This window comes from Camellia sinensis, chromosome 13 (genome assembly GCF_055761805.1).
Source record: "Camellia sinensis isolate YWXY chromosome 13, ASM5576180v1, whole genome shotgun sequence".
NCBI lineage: Eukaryota > Viridiplantae > Streptophyta > Magnoliopsida > Ericales > Theaceae > Camellia > Camellia sinensis.
Genome location: NC_138973.1, coordinates 149,188,958 through 149,196,294, shown reverse-complemented (window position 1 = coordinate 149,196,294; position 7,337 = coordinate 149,188,958).

The window sequence follows — 7,337 nt, the reverse complement described above, 5'->3', positions numbered from 1 at the left end:
AAAGCCAGCAGCATGCCATGCCAAGGCCAAGGCCAGCAGCAAGCCATGCCAAGGCCAAGGCAGCCCAAGCCAGCAGCATGCCATGCCATGCCATGGCCAAGGCCAGCAGCATGCCATGCCACGGCCAAGGCAGCCCAGCCAAAGCCAGCAGCATGCCATGCCAAGACCAAGGCCAGCAGCATGCCATGCCACGGCCAAGGCATCCCAGCCAAAGCCAGCAGCATGCCATGCCAAGGCCTAGGCCAGCAGCATGCGATGCCACGGCCAAGGCAGCCCAGCCAAAGCCAGCAGCATGCCATGCCAAGGCCAAGGCCAGCAGCATGCCATGCCACGGCCAAGGCAGCCCAGCCAAAGCCAGCAGCATGCCATGCCAAGGCCAAGGCCAGCAGCATGCCATGCCACGGCCAAGTCCAGCAGCATGCCATGCCACGGCCAAGGCAGCCCAGCCAAAGCCAGCAGCATGCCATGCCAAGGCCAAGGCCAGCAGCATGCCATGCCAAGGCCAAGGGAGCCCAGCGGAAGCCAGCAGCTTGCCATGCCATGCTATGGCCAAGGCCTAGGCCAGCAGCATGCGATGCCACGGCCAAGGCAGCCCAGCCAAAGCCAGCAGCATGCCATGCCAAGGACAAGGCCAGCAACATGCCATGCCACGGCCAAGGCAGCCCAGCCAAGGCCAGTAGCATGCCATGCCAAGGCCAAGGCCAGCAGCATGCCATGCCACGGCCAAGGCAGCCCAGCTAAAGCCAGCAGCATGCCATGAAAAGGTCAAGGCCAGCAGCATGCCATGCCAAGGCCAAGGCAGCCCAGCCAAAGCCAGCAGCATGCCATGCCAAGGCCAAGGCCAGCAGCATGCCATGCCAAGGCCAAGGCAGCCCAGCCAAAGCAAGCCGCATGCCATGCGAAGGCCAAGGCCAGCAGCATGCCATGCCACGGCCAAGGCTGCCCAGCCAAAGCCAGCAGCATGTAATGCCAAGGCCTAGGCCAGCAGCATGCCATGCCACGGCCAAGGCAGCCCAGCCTAAGCCAGCCGCATGCCATGGCAAGGCCTAGGCCAGCAGCATGCCATGCCACGGCCAAGGCAGCCCAGCCGAAGCCAGCAGCTTGCCATGCCATGCCATGGCCAAGGCCAGCCGCATGCCATGCCACGACCAAGGCAGCCCAGCCAAAGCCAGCAGCATGCCATGCCAAGGCCACGGCCAGCAGCATGCGATGCCACGGCCAAGGCAGCCCAGCCAAAGCCAGCATCATGCCATGCCAAGGCCTAGGCCAGCAGCATGCCATGCCACGGCCAAGGCAGCCCAGCCAAAGCCAGCAGCATGCCATGCCAAGGCCAAGGCCAGCAGCATTCGATGCCACGGCCAAGGCAGCCCAGCCAAAGCCAGCAGCATGCCATGCCAAGGCCAAGGCCAGCAGCATGCGATGCCACGGCCAAGGCAGCCCAGCCAAAGCCAGCAGCATGCCATGCCAAGGCCTGGGCCAGCAGCATGCCTTGCCACGGCCAAGGCAGCCCAGCCAAAGCGAGCAGCAAGCCATGCCAAGGCCAAGGCCGCCAGCATGCCATGCCACGGCCAAGGCAGCCCAGCCAAAGCCAGCAGCATGCCATGCCAAGGCCAAGGCCAGCAGCATGCCATGCCACGGCCAAGGCAGCCCAGCCAAAGCCAGCAGCATGCCATGCCAAGACCAAGGCCAGTAGCATGCCATGCCACGGCCAAGGCAGCCCAGCCAAAGCCAGCTGCATGCCATGCCAAGGCCTAGACCAGCAGCATGCCATGCCACGGCCAAGGCTGCCCAGCCAAAGCCAGCAGCATGCCATGCCAAGGCCAAGGCCAGCAGCATGCCATGCGAAGGCCAAGGCAGCCCAGCCGAAGCCAGCAGCTTGCCATGCCATGCCATGGCCAAGGCCAGCAGCATGCCATGCCACGGCCAAGGCAGCCCAGCCAAAGCCAGCAGCATGCCATGCCAAGGCCAAGGTCTGCAGCATGCCATGCCAAGGCCAAGGCATCCCAGCCAAAGCCAGCAGCATGCCATGCCACGGCCAATGCCAGCAGCATGCCATGCCACGGCCAAGGCAGCCCAGCCAAAGCCAGCCGCATGCCATGCCAAGGCCAAGGCCAGCAGCATGCCATGCCACGGCCAAGGCTGCCCAGCCAAAGCCAGCAGCATGTAATGCCAAGGCCTAGGCCAGCAGCATGCGATGCCACGGCCATGGCAGCCGAGCCAAAGCCAGCCGCATGCCATGCCAAGGCCTAGGCCAGCAGCATGCCATGCCACGGCCAAGGCAGCCCAGCCGAAGCCAGCAGCTTGGCATGCCATGCCGTGGCCAAGGCCAGCCACATGCCATGCCACGACCAAGGCAGCCCAGCCAAAGCCAGCAGCATGCCATGCCAAGACCAAGGCCAGCAGCATGCGATGCCACGGCCAAGGCAGCCCAGCCAAAGCCAGCAGCATGCCATGCCACGGCCAAGGCAGCCCAGCCAAAGCCAGCAGCATGCCATGCCAAGGCCAAGGCCAGCAGCATGCCATGCCACGGGCAAGGCAGCCCAGCCAAAGCCAGCAGCATGCCATGCCAAGACCAAGGCCAGCAGCATGCCATGCCACGGCCAAGGCAGCCCAGCCAAAGCCAGCTGCATGCCATGCCAAGGCTTAGACCAGCAGCATGCCATGCCACGGCCAAGGCTGCCCAGCCAAAGCCAGCAGCATGCCATGCCAAGGCCAAGGCCAGCAGCATGCCATGCCAAGGCCAAGGCAGCCCAGCCGAAGCCAGCAGCTTGCCAAGCCATGCCATGGCCAAGGCCAGCAGCATGGCATGCCACGGCCAAGGCAGCCCAGCCTAAGCCAGCAGCATGCCATGCCAAGGCCAAGGCCTGCAGCATGCCATGCCAAGGCCAAGGCATCCCAGCCAAAGCCAGCAGCATGCCATGCCAAGGCCAATGCCAACAGCAAGCCATGCCACGGCCAAGGCAGCCCAGCCAAAGCCAGCCGCATGCCATGCCAAGGCCAAGGCCAGCAGCATGCCATGCCACGGCCAAGGCTGCCCAGCCAAAGCCAGCAGCATGTAATGCCAAGGTCCAGGCCAGCAGCATGCGATGCCACGGCCAAGGCAGCCCAGCCAAAGCCAGCCGCATGCCATGCCAAGGCCTAGGCCAGCAGCATGCCATGCCACGGCCAAGGCAGCCCAGCCAAAGCCAGCAGCTTTCCATGCCATGCCATGGCCAAGGCCAGCCGCATGCCATGCCACGACCAAGGCAGCCCAGCCAAAGCCAGCCGCATGCCATGCCAAGGCCACGGCCAGAAGCATGCGATGCCACGGCCAAGGCAGCCCAGCCAAAGCCAGCATCATGCCATGCCAAGGCCTAGGCCAGCAGCATGCCATGCCACGGCCAAGGCAGCCCAGCCAAAGCCAGCAGCATGCCATGCCAAGGCCAAGGCCAGCAGCATTCGATGCCACGCCAAGGCAGCCCAGCCAAAGCCAGCAGCATGCCACGCCAAGGCCAAGGCCAACAGCATGCGATGCCACGGCCAAGGCAGCCCAGCCAAAGCCAGCAGCATGCCATGCCAAGGCCTAGGCCAGCAGCATGCCTTGCCACGGCCAAGGCAGCCCAGCCAAAGCCAGCAGCAAGCCATGGCAAGGCCAAGGCCGCCAGCATGCCATGCCACGGCCAAGGCAGCCCAGCCAAAGCCAGCAGCATGCCATGCCAAGGCCAAGGCCAGCAGCATGCCATGCCACGGCGAAGGCAGCCCAGCCAAAGCCAGCAGCATGCCATGCCAAGACCAAGGCCAGCAGCTTGCCATGCCACGGCCAAGGCAGCCCAGCCAAAGCCAGCTGCATGCCATGCCAAGGCCTAGACCAGCAGCATGCCCTGCCACGGCCAAGGCTGCCCAGCCAAAGCCAGCAGCATGCCATGCCAAGGCCAAGGCCAGCACCATGCCATGCCAAGGCCAAGGCAGCCCAGCCGAAGCCAGCAGCTTGCCATGCCATGCCATGGCCAAGGCCAGCAGCATGCCATGCCACGGCCAAGGCAGCCCAGCCAAAGACAGCAGCATGCCATGCCAAGGCCAAGGCCTGCAGCATGCCATGCCAAGGCCAAGGCATCCCAGCCAAAGCCAGCAGCATGCCATGCCAAGGCCAAGGCCAGCAGCATGCCATGCCACGGCCAAGGCAGCCCAGCCAAAGCCAGCAGCATGCCGTGCCAAGGCCAAGGCCAGCAACATGCCATGCCACGGCCAAGGCAGCCCAGCCAAAGCCAGAAGCATGCCAGGCCAAGGCCAAGGCCAGCAGCATGCCATGCCACGGCCAAGGCAGCCCAGCCAAAGCCAGCAGCATGCCATGCCAAGGCCTAGGCCAGCAGCATGCGATGCCACGGCCAAGGCCAGCAGCATGCCATGCCACGGCCAAGGCAGCCCAGCCAAAGCCAGCAGCATGCCATGCCAAGGCCAAGGCCAGCAGCATGCCATGCCAAGGCCAAAGCCAGCAGCATGCGATGCCACGGCCAAGGCAGCCCAGCCAAAGCCAGCAGCACACCATGCCAAGGCAAAGGCCAGCAGCATGCCATGCCACGGCCAAGGCAGCCCAGCCAAAGCCAGCAGCATGCCATGCCAAGGCCACGGCCAGAAGCATGCGATGCCACGGCCAAGGCAGCCCAGCCAAAGCCAGCATCATGCCATGCCAAGGCCTAGGCCAGCAGCATGCCATGCCACGGCCAAGGCAGCCCAGCCAAAGCCAGCAACATGCCATGCCAAGGGCAAGGCCAGCAGCATTCGATGCCACGGCCAAGGCAGCCCAGCCAAAGCCAGCAGCATGCCACGCCAAGGCCAAGGCCAGCAGCATCCGATGCCACGGCCAAGGCAGCCCAGCCAAAGCCAGCAGCATGCCATGCCAAGGCCTAGGCCAGCAGCATGCCTTGCCACGGCCTAGGCAGCCCAGCCAAAGCCAGCAGCAAGCCATGGCAAGGCCAAGGCCGCCAGCATGCCATGCCACGGCCAAGGCAGCCCAGCCAAAGCCAGCAGCATGCCTTGCCAAGGCCAAGGCCAGCAGCATGCCATCCCACGGCTAAGGCAGCCCAGCCAAAGCCAGCAGCATGCCATGCCAAGACCAAGGCCAGCAGCTTGCCATGCCACGGCCAAGGCAGCCCAGCCAAAGCCAGCTGCATGCCATGCCAAGGCCTAGACCAGCAGCATGCCCTGCCACGGCCAAGGCTGCCCAGCCAAAGCCAGCAGCATGCCATGCCAAGGCCAAGGCCAGCAGCATGCCATGCCAAGGCCAAGGCAGCCCAGCCGAAGCCAGCAGCTTGCCATGCCATGCCATGGCCAAGGCCAGCAGCATGCCATGCCAAGGCCAAGGCAGCCCAGCCAAAGCCAGCAGCATGCCATGCCAAGGCCAAGGCCTGCAGCATGCCATGCCAAGGCCAAGGCATCCCAGCCAAAGCCAGCAGCATGCCATGCCAAGGCCAATGCCAGCAGCATGCCATGCCACGGCCAAGGCAGCCCAGCCAAAGCCAGCAGAATGCCATGCCAAGGCCAAGGCCAGCAGCATGCCATGCCACGGCCAAGGCAGCCCAGCCAAAGCCAGCAGCATGCCATGCCAAGGCCAAGGCCAGCAGCATGCCATGCCACGGCCAAGGCAGCCCAGCCAAAGCCAAAAGCATGCCAGGCCAAGGCCAAGGCCAGCAGCATGCGATGCCACGGCCAAGGCCAGCAGCATGCCATGCCACGGCCAAGGCAGCCCAGCCAAAGCCAGCAGCATGCCATGCCAAGGCCAAGGCCAGCAGCATGCGATGCCACGGCCAAGGCAGCCCAGCCAAAGCCAGCAGCACACCATGCCAAGGCAAAGGCCAGCAGCATGCCACGCCACGGCCAAGGCAGCCCAGCCAAAGCCAGCAGCATGCCATGCCAAGGCCAAGGCCAGCAGCATGAGATGCCACAGCCAAGGCAGCCCAGCCAAAGCCAGCAGCATGCCATGCCAAGGCCTAGGCCAGCAGCGTGCGATGCCACGGCCAAGGCAGCCCAGCCAAAGCCAGCAGCATGCCATGCCAAGGCCAAGGCCAGCAGCATGCCATGCCACGGCCAAGGCAGCCCTGCCAAAGCCAGCAGCATGCCATGCCAAGGCCTAGGCCAGCAGCATGCGATGCCACGGCCAAGGCAGCCCAGCCAAAGCCAGCAGCATGCCATGCCAAGGCCAAGGCCAGCAGCATGCCATGCCACGGCCAAGGCAGCCCTGCCGAAGCCAGCAGCATGCCATGCCAAGGCCAAGGCCAGCAGCATGCCATGCCCCAGCCAAGGCAGCCTAGCTGAAGCCAGCAGCATGCCATGCCAAGGCCAAGGCCAGCAGTATGCCATGCCACGGCCAAGGCAGCCCAGCCAAAGCCAGCAGCATGCCATGCCACGGCCAAGGCCAGTAGCATGCCATGCCAAGGCCAAGGCCAGCAGCATGCCATGCCACGGCCAAGGCAGCCCAGCCAAAGCCAGCAGCATGCCATGCCAAGGCCAAGGCCAGCAGCATGCCATGCCACGGCCAAGGCAGCCCAGCCAAAGCCAGCAGCATGCCATGCCATGGCCAAGGCCAGCAGCATGGCATGGCACGGGGAAGGCAGCCCAGCCAAAGCCACCGGCGTGCCATGCGAAGGCCAAGGCCAGCCGCATGCCATGCCACGGCCAGGGCAGCCCAGCCAAAGCCAACAGCATGTCATGCCAAGGCCAAGGCCAGCAGCATGCCATGCCAAGGCCAAGGCCAGCAGCATGCCATGCCACGGCCAGCGGCATGCCATGCCAAGGCCAAGGCCAGCAGCATGCCATGCCAAGGCCAAGGCAGCCCATCCGAAGCTAGCACAACATTCCATGCCACGGCCAACGCAGCCCAGCCAAAGCCAGCGGCATGCCATGCCAAGGCCAAGGCCAGCCGCATGTCTTGCCACGGCCTTGTCCCGCATCGTGGCGTGCCTTGGCCTTGGGCTAGAACATCGCATGCCACGCCCTTGGCAAGCAATCCTGTCCCTCGTGTAATTGCCATTTGGTTTGGCTTTGACTTACGTATATGTTGCCCTGCGAAATGCATGTCCCTCGGGTAATAGCCGTTTGGTTGCCTTTGACTTGCGAACACGTTGCTAGTGCTTTCCCCAGTGGAAGCTTGTTGGGAAAAGTATGTCCCTCGGAAGTTGCCTGTTGCGTTTGTTATTTGCATTCGAGCTATCCGATGCTTGCTCGGTTTCTCTAAGAGTTTTTGCACGTTCGTCGGGCTTTTTAATTATTTATTTACTCATAAAAATTATAATAAAATAAATAAAAAATAAAAAAATAATTTAAAAAATTACTATAATTACTAGTGCCTCATCTTATAATTG